Source organism: Dermacentor variabilis, chromosome 8 (genome assembly GCF_050947875.1).
Source record: "Dermacentor variabilis isolate Ectoservices chromosome 8, ASM5094787v1, whole genome shotgun sequence".
Classification (NCBI taxonomy): Eukaryota; Metazoa; Arthropoda; class Arachnida; order Ixodida; family Ixodidae; genus Dermacentor; species Dermacentor variabilis.
This window is the reverse complement of record NC_134575.1, coordinates 150877288-150893543: the sequence shown is the minus strand read 5'-3', so window position 1 is coordinate 150893543 and position 16256 is coordinate 150877288. Positions and strand designations below refer to the sequence as shown.

The 16256-nt window shown below is 45.8% G+C and overlaps 1 protein-coding gene and 1 pseudogene across 2 annotated transcripts in view; both read right to left on the bottom strand.

Annotated features, from left to right (window-relative positions):
* Positions 1–16256, bottom strand: part of Hel89B (histone acetyltransferase 1) — a 392774-nt gene that overhangs the window by 332751 nt on the left and 43767 nt on the right. The gene's annotated exons all lie outside the window — the stretch shown is intronic.
* LOC142590790 (uncharacterized) lies at positions 145–8549 on the bottom strand (annotated as a pseudogene).

Genomic DNA, 16256 nt, shown 5'->3' with positions numbered 1-16256 from the left:
AGGGCAAAGGCGTTCCGTTTAATATACCAAGCAGCATCGATGTACCTCGTACCAGGGTCTCTCGCATATTTCTTGCCGAGTGCACGAATTCTGCTTTTGCCGACACTCCTTATGGTAAGTTGGATGCATATCGCATGGTATACTCGCAAAGCTGATAGTCCCCGAGTGCAGGTGGAATTCTTGCTTTCAGGTCTGTGTCAGCAATGTAGCTTTTGATGCAGTTGAGGTAGCGCAAAACTGCATGTCCGGTGGGTGTGAGCTTGAGCCGCTCTAGTTGGCCGATTTTATGGGCCTCAACAAGTTCTTCCCATGTATTTTGGATACCGAGCTTGAGGAGTTTCTCCGTTGATACCATGGGTGGGAGGGTCAAGGCTATCTTGATTGACTTTTGAATGACAACACCGAGTTTCTTTATCTCAGCCAGCTTGAGTTTCAAGTAGGGAGTTTCATAGGTGATATGGCTAGTCAGAAGCGCTAGAATTATCCTTAGTGTGTCTTGCTCCTTGAGTCCACTTCTTTGGTATGTGATCCTCTTGACAAGATGCGCAACTTGTGACAGTGTGCACTGTAAACACGGGAGAGTGGCCGTCCCTGATCCATCCTCGTGGATGTTAAGTCCGAATATACGAAGGGAGTCGACTGTACGGATCTTGGTTCCATTGAGAGAGATGCTAGGATCTGGTTTGATATAGTTGGGTGGTCTTCCTTGTGTCCGTGCTCTCAGGACGAGAAGCTCCAACTTTTCGGGTGTGCATTGGAGTCGCAGCCTCGGAGGTATCTTTAGATAGTATTGACGGCTCCTTGTAAATGGCATTCTTGTTGTCCAGTTGTAGGTGCTTTGGTTCAGAGTATGATTTGGCGTAAAGGGCATGGCATAGGTTTGAGATGGCGTTGAGTTGTTTTGGCAGCCTATTCATTGCGATATTGAAAAGGAGGGATGAAATAACCGATCCTTGTGGGGTTCCTTTCTTGGGTAGCCGAAATTTATCACTGCAGAGGTTGGAGAGACCTACTGCTGCTGTTCGGTGCATCAAAGAACTGCTGATGTAGTTATAGATCCGGGCTCCACAGCCTGTATCTTCGAGGTTGCGGAGAATGGCTTCATGGCTCACATTGTTGAAAGTGCCCTTTACATGAATTACCAGGACTGATGATTTGCACCTGTGATTAAGGTAGTCAAACAGGCAGTGGTGGTCCAGCCAATCTAATATTTGGAGCAATTTTTGGAGAAGGAAAAAGGTTGTTTTGTAGCAATTTAGGAGCAGCCACATTAGCATTTTGTAGTAGTTCTGTAGCACAAAATTTTGCGTTTTAGATCAGTTGGAGCAGGAGAAAAGCAAATGCATGACATTTGGTGTAGCTTATTACTACTGCATAATTGTTCAGTATTTCTTTAGAGCAAATAGACACAAGCAAGACAAACTGACGCAGTGGAGCCATTTAGCTCGTGTGCCCACAGCAGGAACCCATGGTATGTTGCAAAGAGACTTTATTTGCCTTGTAAATAGCACTCTTACACTTGCGAGAACAGTTATATGCAATAAAACATAACCCAAATGTGACTAGAAATGCCGAAAAACAATTTTTTGTAGTCGGAAATAACAGAATGACGAGCCACACACAGCTGTATCAAAAGTATAAATAATGTTGCTATTTAGACGTGCCTACATGCATAATCTGAGCATGTCTTGTTTACGCTGTAAAATAAGCTTTAAAACATAATGATTTTTTTCTATTTAACCCACACATATTGCACAATGAAAACACGGAAAGGTCTTTCCATCAGTGGCTTTTGCTACTTCTTTTTTTTCAGCTCGTCAAGCTCGAGAACTGCAGTAGCCAGGCTCTCATTCCCTTCAGCTTACAACTGTTGCCCACTTTGGGCCTGCTCCATGCTCTTGTCAGCCAAGCCAGTAGATATTGTCTCTTCTGCACGTTTAAGTAATGCACGGCATGAAACAACCTTTTCATTTAAGCCCTTTTTGAGTGGTTCCACAGTAATGGAATTGGGCTGGGTCTGTGTGGTTGCAGGCTTCGTCCCCTCCGAATCTTCGCTTTCCTTTTCAAGCCTATCTGCATAACATATCCTTGCACGGCCCTCAAGGCGACGCTTATTTATACTGAACCTTCTCTCGCGATCTGCATTACCATGCAGGAGAGACAGAGGGCTTTCACGAGTTTTGCAAGCAGTGGGTACTTTTGCTCACCAGCAGCTGATTTCCGTTGAAATACTTTAGCCCATGAGCTGTCAATCCTTTCAGGCACTGCAACTTCACTGCTATTCACTGGATCGCATTTAAGCATGTACCATTCGTCAAATAATGATGACACTTCATTAAGCTGTAGCACTTGCGAGGCAAGGTATTGCAGTGAGCGGGCTTCCGAGTCTGCATCTGTGAAGTGCAGGCCAAGAATGTTTTCATGTTGCAGCAGCTTGTTTTCAAGAGGTAGCTTTTGCAGCAAGTTTTGTGGGCACACTATGTAAAAAGTGTGGGCCCCAAACCGCAAACGCTTTCTTTCAGGAATGTCCCAGGTCCGCATTGCATCATCTGTATCCATACCCAAATCGGGCTTTGTCTTCCACAGTGTGGAGTCTTGCAGGTTAAGGCTCTTCAGATCATCAACAGTCTTGCCCTGGTAGGCTTCACTGCTTAAGAAGTGGCCAAAAACTCGCTGAACTGATAACAATTCCACATGAAGAATGTCAAAAGTGGTTCTTGTTTCTGAAACAGCTTCTGGAAGCCAGTGAACAGCTCAGCACAGTTCTTCAGGAAAAGTATCTTAGCATAGAGTGGTTTCTGCGAGAATGCTGCAGCCAGTTTGTTATGAAGACTTTGGCTGGCAGACCGCTGGCCAGTTTTGTTTGCTTTTTCAAAGTATTCCTTAATGGTATCAAACTGGTCCTCAATACGGCACAGTGATCCTTGTAAAGTGAGCCACCTGTTCGACACATGCCGCAAGAACACATGCGACGGAATAACTAGGACTTCCTGGCTTTCTCTGAATAGCTCTGAGCGGACAGCAGATTTGAAGTAATAGGAAACATTTCTTACCACTTCTTATACATCAGATCCAACAGCGTCTAACCTTTTTGAAAAAACATTGTGGACTTTGTGTATACTGCAGTGACCGACATCGGCAATGCTTGATGTCAGATGCTGTTCTAGCTTTCTTCCGACTCTTCATGACGTTAGGACCGTCACTAAGGAAATAAATGATGCCCTGTCGTGGCAGCTGAACAAGTGCATCTTCTACGCAGCCAAGAATGATCTCCGCAGTGGCCTGGCCAAGATTATATGACTGGGCATGTTCCACGACAACATGCTGTTCTGCTTCAGAGAAAAACCTTAAAGCACATCAAGTTGCTGCACTCGCTGGTCAGGTTTTGGAGTTTCATCCACCATGACAGAATAGAAAACACCTGGATGACATAGTTCATCCACCACTTTTGACTTGAAATATGGGCCTAGTCCATCAGACACAATGCGTGACAGCTTCGACTTGCCACATCTGAAGCCCTTGGCAACACTACAGTCCGAGAACATTGTGTGGTAGATTTGCATTGCGGTGTCGCCCCATGAAAATGGGATGCACTTGGTTGTGATAAACATGGCAAAAATTGCTTTGGCCTTGCAAACTTGATCTTGTAGAGAGGTGCTAGATGCTCCCGGTGAAAAGTTCAAAGCCGCTTGCACCAATTTAGGAGACTGGATGTTTCCATTTTTGTCTCTGTACTTTGCAGTTGCATGGATGTGCTTCTTCATTGTCGCATGATGTTTTACTGCAGCAATACTGTGTTTTGAGCAATCAATAGTGCAATTGCAGACAACACAGAGTGCTTCTGTGTCTTCAACTCCATTTTTGCACCAAAGATGAATGGGGTCATTATTGCTATCAATTTCATTGAGCAGAGACTCCTTGAACTTGGTGCTTCGCCCTAGAAAGAACAAGAAAATACACCAGCTAACTTATTTTCTAGAAATGAGAATTAGGACACCATCAACTCTAATAACAAAAATCATCTTCCCCAATAATCGCACTGGCGACATTCTTTCCCAGTACACCAAGCTAAAAAGTAAATTATATGAATAGCAGGTTTTCTTTGAGGAGGAGAAGTACATTCTGTGTGGACAGATGCTGTCGGAATCCAAACATGGTGCACTGCAAGTGTCCATTGTCCTCGAGGTATGGTGTAAAAAAACCAGTCGTGCTCCATGTGCTCGAAGAGTTTACCCACGCAGGGCATGAGGGTGATGGGACGGTGATTTTTGATGCGAAGAGGTTTGTTGGGTTTGGGGATCATGGTGACCTCCAAATGCTTCCAGGCTGCTGGAAGGTCCCCCTTTTCTCAGCAGTCGTTTATACCGTAGCAGTGCTGTGGTGGCCAATAGCAGGAGGTTGCATAGAAGGTTATTAGTTATTCTGTCCTTGCCAGGACTGGTGCTTCTAGTGAGTTTGGCTAAGGCTGCATGGAGCTCTGCTTGGGTGAATGGTTGATCAAGGTCCGGGTTCGGAGTGCCGTCGTATGCCTTAATTAAATTTTTTTTCTTCCACGCTGAACTGTAACTACAACCACACTTCTGGCATTACAACTAACTGCTTTTGATCTCAATGCTTGAAGATACTAAGGTCCAAGCAAATGGCTCCATGTATCGACAGCAAAGGTAACTAGCCTCACCCCATACGTCAAAATGCCAATTCGTGTTTATGTCCTGTATGAGCACTGACTCATTTTCACGTCTCAATTTGTGCCCCACATGTCACAATACATGGTCCTATAGTGACTTCAATGTGCACAGTATAATTGCTTCGCAGCATGCACTCATTACATCAAGGAGCAAGAGCAGCTGTACCAGGTATGCCATGACAAATAAAGGAAATACACATTGTGCTATTCATCACATTCATGAAACAAAGATGACTGGCATGAGCCATGATGTGATGACAATTGTGGGGATGCTATACTCTACTGCGACCCCTTATGCTGTTTTCCACACATGATGGCTCTAGTGTCTCTTGCAATCCGGCTTGCCCGAGCAGCTAAACGCCTCTGGCAGTCGGTGTAGTTGCAGAATAGTACGAGCGATGGCGTGAGTATAGCGCTGCTAATACTTGGGCTCGGGGCCGGCAGAGTGCATGGACTTGTCGTGCACTTGTCGGCACGCTCTGCGAGACTGTCTCACGAGGATTCGGAGCGGGGCACCGGGATGGAACATGCCACTGTTTGCATGGCTGTACGCACAACGATTAGGCTTTAGTGTCCCAGCATGGGAGCAAATGTATCCGCTCGATATATGGTCACAGTGAGTCGAACTTCCTTGATTCAATTGCACCCATCGGCATGTTCTATAGGTAGTAATTCAGCTAGCTGGCATTGGTCTACGAAAGGTGCAATAAATGGCCTTGTGATGGTCTGCACTACTGCATTGTCGCTCCATTCTCCCAAGAGGCACGTTTGTAGGCACCACACAATTTGTCAAGCATTTGATGACAAGAACAAAACCTACACAGGTGAGTAACTTCTTTATTTTTTGCTACAGATATCTGTGTATGGCCTACAAGCTGCTAAGATGCTCACTATGCATCTGACAAGCCGCGAACCTTATCGTTTAAAAAATACAATTTATAAAAATGCTCAAAAAGATGTTGATTACTCAAGATGCTGAATCTTTATTGAAGGTTTATTCTGCAGGCATGTTGCAAACAGGAAGCATTATCTGCACTGCAAATGTTTGCACAAGTTCTTCACCATGCATACAAGAGGAAAATAAATAAAAACTACTTATCACAGACACAGCTGTGCCATTTCATTATTAATGAGAACAACAGATGGCTGGCTCATGCATCCTTGAGCCTTCTTTTTTTACAGCTACCCCATCAAATTGCCTACGGTCTACTCAGTCTTGCTGTCATAGTAATAATACTGGCACTATCTCACATTCTGCTACGTGCAGCTCCAGCAGTGCAGTGCACAGTGCTGTTGAGCAGCATACTGACACCACATCTTATCACTACTGATATGACTTGGACTGAAATGATGCTGTAGCAGCCCGCCCACCACCAAGTATCTGTTAGTGTCATTGTGAAGGATACAGGTTATTGCAAGCAACTGGACCAAAATTCTAGACACAACACTTAGTGCAATTAGGCATCCATCACTCAAAGAACATAGTGCTGACAATGTTAAAGGTCAAGAAAGAATGAAAATGTACTAAAAGCCAGCGCTAGCTCTCGGCTCATTTATCAGCTCTGACCTTTTTGCTGAGTATTGTAGTCTTACTTTCATTTGAGACAGGCGCAAATAAGCACACACTTTTGCTCCAGACAGATGCTCCCCACTGTGACTGTTAACCAATCTGCTCATCTGAGGCACATATACCATACAGTAAGCAACATTAAACATGAATGTATGAAAGTTATTAAGCAAGCACTGGCCATCCTAATGGCATGAAAACAGACAGAGCTTGTGCCTTTACGGTAGCAATGAAACCTTCACAATAGCTTGCATGACTTCGCTCGACAAATGTACCCTGTCAGAAGAAATGTTTTATGGCTCAAAAGTCAGTCTGCCTGTGGTTGCCATGCAAGCTTGTTATGAAATTTGATTGACTGACTGACTGATTGATTTTACAAACCGAAGCTGCGCACAGGGTAAGGAATATGCTGTAGTAGAGAGCTGTGGATAACTTTTGACCACCAGAGGCGGCTCCTTCCCGTGGATCCTGTGCACAAAGGTTTCAGAGCTCTGTCCTTATCATAACATGGCTCCCACAGCAGGTAATCAAACCTGTGATGTCATGCTGAACAGCCAAATGATGGTGTTGGACTGCTGAGCACAAGGTCGTGGGATTGAATCCCGGCCACGGCGGCCGTATTTCGATGGAGGCGAAATGCGAAAACACCCGTGTACTTAGATTTAGGTGCACGTTAAAGAACCCCAGGTGGTCGAAATTTCCGGAGTCCTCCACTACGACGTGCCTCATAATCAGAAAGTGGTTTTGGCATGTAAAGCCCCATTATTTAATTTTTAATCAGCCAAATGCAACAGTCACTGAGCCACCGCAGCAGTTATTTGCAACAAGGCACACAAATTATCGTGTCGCAGACAACAGCTGTCCCACAATAAGTGTTGGCCATGTGCAACTTTATGCACAAAGCCACAGCAGTCAAACTAATTTTGGCATTTTTAATAAACTGCATAGTACATGCAAGACTTCGCACACCCAACTAAGACATCCCCATAAGGTTTGCCGACATAAAGGCACCACACAGACGATACACTACTTCACAATTCATGTGCCACACTTGAAGCAGCCAAGTGGACAGTCCCTCAGCAAATCAAGCTGTGCTTGTGACTCCAATGACACACAGTAAAGCTACACATCTAACATTCACGCAAAAGAAAGGGCTGGTTGTGCCAGTGTTTGAATGACTGTGGTGTGACTTGTGGCGCATCTTGCAAGCCACAAGGTACATCACTCAATTTCATACTTAGCATAGCAATGCTATGGGAGCTAAGCAAGTGGTGCGATAACAGAATTTTCACTAAGCATACTCTAAAGCGTAGTTATTGATTTGGAACACCTTCTACAAAATAACTACCTCAAATGTTACAACTACAACTTGCAGACCAGATCTAAGGTTATGTCAAATTGCGTGCCATTTGTTCACTTTTGTGCTTCCAAGATGCCATGTACTATGCTTTGTTTACAAGTGGTGTGCAATGGCCACTGGTCAGAGAAACATGTCACTCTACTTGTTTGGCAATAAGTAGGCTCAGATCCGCTACAGTTTCCATGTAATAATTGTGCCGTATTCTTTTACATAAAGAGTTGTGCCACATTAGATACTTGTGCCTTCTTTGGTCGAGAACGCAAAGAGCGAGACAAGTACCCAGCCTTTATATCGCTGCCTGCTAGGTATGAAACGAAGTATAAATACGGTAATTAAAAAGCCCCTCAGAAATGTGGAACACTGTTGGTCCTTCCCTCGCTTGCATGACAACAAAGAAAGGTTGAAAGGGGAACACATTGATGTGCCCTCCAGGCCATTACGACCACATTCACACAGCAGAAAGGGTCGCATGCTGCTGTCAAAAAAAGGGGAAGTCTTCGTCCTCTCATCCATGGACACAATTAGCTACAACACAGCCAGAATTGCGATGTTCGCAAGGCATATTGTTATGGAGGGATGAAAGAAGAGAGACGAAAAAGATTGTGAGACGCTGGCTGCTCCATGTTGTTGGTGGTCAGCCATCTTAACTACTCTGACTCATCTTGTATATATATTGTAAATACAGACTTTCTATATTCCCACCATCCCCGTAACACACTGGTGGAGGTGCTGGGTACCACAGCTGGAAACTGAGCTCCACAGTCGACGTCATACACCGTCCGCACCCTGAATGACGGTGAGCATGCGGAATCAACGTCGTAACCACCTCCAACGTCCCCGTCGCCAGCTATGTCACTGGCGACGCCATTCTCATGGGGCCCAGAGCAGGCTGACACATTTGCCGCTCTCATCGGGTTTCTGACCACCATTCCCATACTTGCCCAATTTGATCGATCTGCACCGACCGAAGTCCACACTGACGCAAGCGGCCATGGCATCGACGCTGTTCTCGCCAAACAACAGAATGGTACCGAGTGTGTGATAACTTACGCCAGCCGCCTGCTGTCACCTGCCGAAAGAAATTACTCCATCATCGAGTGGGAGTGCTTGGCTTTCGTTTGGACTGTGGCCAAGTTCCAGCCATATTTCTACGTCCGCGCGTTTTCAGTCATTATAGACCACCATGCACTCTGCTGGCTGTCTTCCCTCAAGGACCCGACATGACGGCTTGGATCCGTGGCGGCTTGGATCCCCTTGATCCCACTGCGCATTATCCGGTGACCAACACGACGAATCCTTACAGTACATCGCCGGAGTGCAATCTGGCAGCACTGACTGAACGTGGCGCATGTTCGTGCTGCACAATGGCATCCTCTACCGCCGCAACATCAACCCTGACAGCCCCGAGTTGCTTGGAGTTTCACGTACATACAACCACATACAACATACATCTTGGAGTTTTGCGTACATACAACCGCGTACGATGCCGGTTCTTCCGGTAGGGTCTCTACTGCTCTGTGCATCGTTATGTGGCAACTTGCCAATTGTGTTAGCGCCGGAAGAAACCTCCCCTGCCACCTGTCATTTGACTCCATCCCACTGAAGTTCCCTCTGAACCATTCTTTCACTTAGTCCTTGACCTGCTTGGCCCTTTTCTGATGACGACTAGAGGGAACAAGGGGATCGCCGTCGCCACTGATTACACGACACGCTACGTGATAACAAACGCATTGCCGACTAGTTGAGCAATAGATGTCGCCGATTTTCTCCTCCATGACGTCGTTCTCCACCACGGTGTACCTCGACAGTTCCCGACAGGCTGCGGCCGCTCATTCTTGTCTCGACTTGTCGGCAACCTCCTCCGCTCTTGTGCCACTGAGTACAAGCTGTCCAACGCCTATCACCAACAAACGAACGGTCTTACGGAACATCTCAACCGAACAATCACAGAGATGCTGTAGATGTACGTCTCCAACGATCACCGCGACTAGGACGCCACACTGGCCTATGTGATGTTCGCGTATAACTCATCCCGACATGACACCGCAGGATATCCAGCCTTTTATTTTTTGTATGGTCGCAACCCCACATTGCCGTTTCACACAATTCTCCCGTCTGTGCCCCGTGTTGCAACTGAGTATGCTCGTGAACTCACAGATCATGCTCATATGGCACGTCAAGTCGCCCAATCTCGCTTATTAGCCTCACAGCATATACAAAAAGAGCGTTATGCCCAGCGCCATCGCGATCTTAAGTTCGCGCCAGGTGCTTGGGTGCTTTTTTGGTCACCATGTTATCGGGTTGGCCTCTCCCAGAACCTTCTCTCTCGCTACACAGGGCCTTATGAAGTCCTATGTCAAGTTACCGATGTAAATTACGAGATTTCACTGCTACGGTTCGATGCATCCTTAAGTCTGACGCCTGTTGACATCATGCACATTTCGTGGCTCAAGCCATGCTTCGCTCGCAATTCTTCGCCTACCATGAGCTGTGACTGCGCTTCACCACCTGGGGGTCCTGCTACGCAGGGGTGAGAGAAGAGAGAGCAAGAAGAAAATCACGATACGCTGGCTGCTGCATGTTGTTGGTGGTCAGCCATCTTAACCCTTTGACGGTGTATGACGTAAATATACCTCACTGCGAACAAGTCTGAAAATGGTCGATGCCGTATATTTACGGCACCGTCTGTATGTTTAACCCCCGAATGCAGAGATCTAACTTGGTTCGGGCTTGGACTTGACGAAGTCGGCCCGAAGCAAGAGGCGGACTTCAAAATGCCCAAGTCGCCTTTCGCGTTTCATAGACGCTCAAGCTGACTTGCTTCGTCAAGTCAAGACTGTGCTTCAATGCAAAAGCAGGTTGCTCATCTGTGTTCGAGGTTAACAATAAATTTATTAGCGTAAGGCGCATTGTACAGCAAAAAAGTATGTATCTTTCCAAATTTCTACCAGGGCATAAGTGCTGAAGTATAGTTTGTGTAAATTTATTCCATCTGGCTACGTCTGCCGCTGCAATGGGCAGTGTTGCTTGCAAAAAGCGCGCGTTCCCGGCGGCTTTAAGTGGTCTTCAAGTTCCGGTGTTTTGGCGCGCTTTTTGAGTTGCAGGTTTCGCCATTTTTTCAAGTCACTGCTACACTTTTAGGCGACAGTGTATTTGAGCGCAAATCAATTTTATGGTCACATTTATTTTGGTTTTAGCTTATCTTTAACTCAGAGGTCTTGTTGCGTGTTTGTATAACTGGCCGTAGAGAAGCGAACAAAATGGTTGGTTCGTATGGTGGTCTTTGAACGGCTTTTGTTCGCAATTGCCGCAAGGCGTTCATGCGCCGTCTGGGCCGGCAACCGGATGCAAGAGGCCGAGACGAGGCATACGGTCGGTTTCTGAGGGAGCTTGCGCGTCCCTTTTCGCCTATAGGTATTCCAGGAGGAAGGCGACGGCCCTTGTTCTGCTTGGGCTACGTGACCCTTTGAAGAAAAAGCCAGCCTATTCGAACGCACTAGGCCGGAGTCACAAACAAGAAAAAAACTGCAACATGTGCTTCGAACGAAGAGTACCGAGTGCCGTAGAGTCCCCTGTCCCGACCCATATGGGTGACAACACCCGATAAAAAACAAAATAAATGAATAAAATGACAGATGCAAACGATTTGTCTACTTTGCATGGAGGGTTTGTCGAGAACAATGAGAGGGAGAGTGTGGCACAGTCGTAGACATCGCAAATTGGCAGCGCGTGTCGCCGGCTCGGAAAGTGTGATCTGTTAGGAAAACAAGTTGTGGGGGCTCGCGCGACGGCTGCGCGCCGCATTTGGTACGAAATTGCTGTTCTGTCAACAGTCTTTGATGCTGAAATGTCGCACTCACGTACGCTCTCCTCCCAAGAGAATGCACTGCAACGCAAGACAGCACGCCGTTTTACAGAAGACGAAAAGAGCCTGCTGACGACACTCGTGAACGACTACAAGCATATTGTGGAATGAAAGAAAACTGATGTCGCGTCGTTGACCAAGAAGAATCAGACATGGAAAGAAATAGCAAAACATTATAATGCCAACCACGGGATTACGCGGCGCGATCACCTGCAACTTAAAAAATGCTGGACCAACCTGAAGCAAAAGTGGAAAGAGGAAGCTGCGAAACTAAAGGGAAAGCGCCACAAAACTGGTAAGCGCACATGTTCTGCATGTCTGGCTTATTTTGGGCTACTTTTTACAATGGTAATGCCCATGTTTCGTAGTCGGTGGGTGAGTGCGCGACAATTCGGAATGCTGGGCGTAAATATGGTCGTGAGCGCTAATAACTGGTGATGGCACGTGTAGTCAGAGGAGATGAGAAAATACACTCGCAATCAATCTTTCCGCGACTGCGGGAAGCGCAGCAGCATCGGGCGCAGGTGCTTCGCGATGAGCAGAGTCACCTTTCCAACTGCGCGGCACACTGTTGACTGAGGAATGTGGACTAGACCTCCGGTGACTGTTTGAAACGTGCCAGCGCAGTAAAACATCACAGCCATCAACAACTGCAGCATGGGAGGCTCACAGGTGGTCCTCTGTTTTCCCCGCTTACCCGGATAAGAACCATAGCGAGAAGTCGCACGGCATTCTTCGTGAATCTGTAGCGACCGAGGAATTGTTCGTCGTCATACAGCTCCATCGGATTCCCTAAGTAACGTAGGGTGGGTCGCGGAATTTTCGGCAAGGGCTGCGCCTCTGAAAATGCTGTATCCATGGCGTGGCAAGCAAACTCGAAAGCAGCTAACCTTCGCACGTCGTCCGTTCGGGAGGCTGCCATGTTGGAATAACACACGAAGTCAGTTTCAAGCTAGCCTGGGAGCAGACTTGAAACTTGAGCGGACTTCGACGCAGCCAAGTCATTCACAAGTTGTTCGCAAGATCAAGCACGATTTATGACGCGCGGCGAAGCTGTCTTGAGCCTGCCAGAAGTCAAGTTCGAGCCAAGTTAGATCTCTGCATTCGGGGGTAAAAAGCGCACCAATTTCCTAACTTTTTCTTTTCTGTCATGTGCTGGCATTATGTGGTGATACAGGGAATTTTTTTCGCGTGCCTCCCTTTCTCGGTTTTCGTTGCATGGTTTGTTTTAGCGCTAGTTTGCTCCCGCATGTCTATGTACCACCGCTCACGCATTGGCGTGCGCGCGGGTAGGCAGCCGTATGAATTTTGTTTTGCAGGCGGTTTCGGCTTTTTGCGCTTGCAAAACTGATGACTATCTCATTCTTAATCGCTCAAAGGGCGACCACTTGTTTCTCGCTCGTTTAGTGCTCCCAGGGGTGCGCATTGGAAGGATGCCGCTGTGCATGCGTTTCCGTTTTTCTTTTTTTTAAGACTCGCAAAAACTAATTGCCCTAGCTGGTTGACGATACGATGAAGATTAGCGGAAGTTTGCCACACGTGTTGCTTTTTTTGATGGGCACACAACCAAACAGTTTTCTTGAGTGCGCGCACCTACGCAGTTCGATTACGATATGGATGTACGTATTAGTGTAAGAGCAAAAACGTTTGAGGCTTGCGAAATATTCTCGTGTGCAGATTTTCAAAGCCTTGAACTATGTGCATAAAAATGCATCAAATTTTAAATTCTGATAAGTTTATTTCTTTTTTTATTGTTGTTATTCATGAAAGAAGTGTGCATATATACCAATGCAAGATATTTTTTTCTCACTTTACAGTCGCACTAGAAAAATTACGGTAATTTTTTTTTCTCGAAATAAGTCCCTAAGAAGAATCGGAATCTGCAATAAAAAAAATTGACCCTGGGCGGTCGCATATGGCGAAAAAAATCGACCCTCCAAGGGTTAACTACTCCGACTGATCTTGTATATATATTGTAAATACAGTCTTTCTATACTCCCAAGATCCCCGTAACAATATTGTTTGATCACTTCATGGAACCCCAGTGGGCAGTTCTAACACCATAGAAGTGACTCTGAATGAACAAAACTCACTTGAATGTAAATTCCAGGTAAACAGAATGAGGGTGCCATTGATCACAAGTGTGCGTTAGGACCAGATGGAGGAAGATGCAGTTGAAAATCTGCAGCCCTATATGGAACACAAAGGTGTTATGCGACCTTAACCCTTTCATTGTCACTGACATACCCGTACATTTTCATGTTTCTGTTCTGCCATGTCACTGACATCAGATAGGAATGTAGAACCATACCAAGAAAGCATTTGCCATTATCCGTGTAATTTTTCCCTTTCTGCATAACCAAAAATAAACTGTTGCGTTCGTTCTATAATATCCAAGAAAAATACCTAACAGGAGAGCGTCACCTCCAACAAAACCTTTTACTTTCCCAAAAATGTCCCGCTGACAGTTCAGGATGATGTTAATTAAATAGCCGAGGTAACTGCAGGTTTTTTGTAGCTGGATATCTCAACAATGGTGCTAGCCTTAGGATTTTAGGATAGTTTAGTATTGGAGCAATTTTTGGAGCAGGAAAATATCATTCTGGAGTTGTTTCGGAGCATACATATCGGTATTTTTGGAACACTTGGAGTAGTACAGCAGTAATTTGTAGCCATTTGGTGTAGCTTGTTATTACTGTGCAATAAGTAAGAACTGCTAAACAGTGAAGCAATACACAAAGTCGACAGAGGCCAATTAAGCTTCCCTTCGCACTGACGGTATATTGCAAACATCTTTATTTAGGTAAGCAAGGAACTTAATTTTGCAAACAATTAAACCAAACTTTGTAGGCTAATGAGAACAAAGATATGCGGCTGGGAGCAAGACAGACATAAAATTACAAATGAGCTAGAACAATTTTTGCCGTCAGGTACAAGACAAAAAGTGATGGCAACTGTCTTATGCGCCTTCCAAATGACGTATGCACTTTGACATGCTTTACTGCACTAGACAAAATGTGTATTACACCCAATAACAATGCTAGAAGCTCGACAAGAGATTATGTGTCTGTGAACAACGCCAAGATGTGATGCCTCCATACGGTGGGTTGCAAAGATGGTGATGGCGTTGGAGAACAATGTTCGTACAATTCCGTACACTCGCTTTCTTCGCGAGACGATTTGTCGGCTTCCCGTGTGCCATGTGGCCTCTGCAAACAGAAACGATTTGATTCACCGTAAAACCTTAACTTTTGTCGCCGATACACAACCAACCTTTCGAAGGACTATCAAGTAGGCCTAATGGCCAACACAGTATGCCATTGTGAAAACTGGCTATTGGCTGATGTGGCCGGCAAGCTTTCCACAAGCCGTCGCGAAAAGCTTGTCGCTAATATGTTCATATGAGTGGCTAACCAGCAATCAGTTCCGTGATCATGCATACAAGTTTTTGACAACCGTCCAAGCTGGCTACTACCGAAATAATGCATGGAAGTTTGCACATTGACAGAAATTTCCAAACTGCATGTGCAAATGTGCGAATCTGTGTGCATGAACATGCGAATATGAGCATGCGATGTGATCTGCATGCCTTCCGGTGGCTAATCGGTCCTATATCTTCACACATAGATGCTGATTTCGTTGCCGGTCCCTATGTCAGTATCGGTTATAGGAATAGTTTGAGTTGGTGACCTGAATGACCCTTGTACAAAGACAGGCATGCCTCTTATCATATTGTGGTTTTGCCATGTAAAAACTCTAGAATTACATTTGCTTTTGACCTGAAACCAACTGAGCACCGTGGTAAGGCCGCGTGCAATGAATGAATTGACCACAGCCAGGTATTTCACCAAACACACAAAAAATAGACTACTACAAATCGAGTCGCGAACTGAATTATTTAAATGTTCACAAACTGATTTGTATAGTTCAGTACAGTCAACATCTGACTTTTCCCACCCTTTAGGAACTGGTAAAACGTCCGAAAAAAATGAATGCCTGTCTTTTATTGCCCCTCAAATGGCTCAAATCTCCACAGACACACCCAAAATAGCTCTGAAGGCATGCCAGTACACTTATTAGGTGTGCTGGGGCTCTTATTGCAACAGGAGATGGCGAGTGCACATGAGTATAAAGAAGGAATACACACTGTGGTCAGTGACAATTGCATCTGCCTGCGGTTTCTATGTTTCACTGCAATACTTCACGTATGCTTCACCGCGTAACACTGCTGTACTGAGGCGAAGCTGACTTTCGGGAACCGGCATTTTGCAATGCATCATGCTTTCCGAGCTTCGAAACCATTGGCAAGGATTGCTAAGGCGGAGTTGGTGGCATTGCTAACAGCGGCGAATTGTTTTATTGAAAAAGCACCGAACAGAAAGAAGCTTGGTAGCAAACGTCAAAGTAGCAGGGCTGGCGTTACCGCGGTGGTGGCTACGACTAGTGTGTACTAGAACAAGGTTGAGTGGGACGAGCGGCAGGACTGGAGCACACTTTGCAGGGAAGCACGCGATGGCGAAAAATACTGCAGTGGCGCTGCGATCGAAGTAGATCGGGCCGCATCAAGGTCGTGCCGTTGGAAACTGCTGGCGATACTTATTTGGAGGGTCATTCGTACTATTTCGCACGCTGCAATATGCGTTCAGACCACTCAAACTGTGTTTACAATTGCATATGATGTGTATTTAAGCCTTACGAATAGATGCCGTTTTTTTATCTTCTTTATTTCATTTTATCTAATGGCACTCGGCGATTGTGCGTGCAGCGCAGTCGCTTT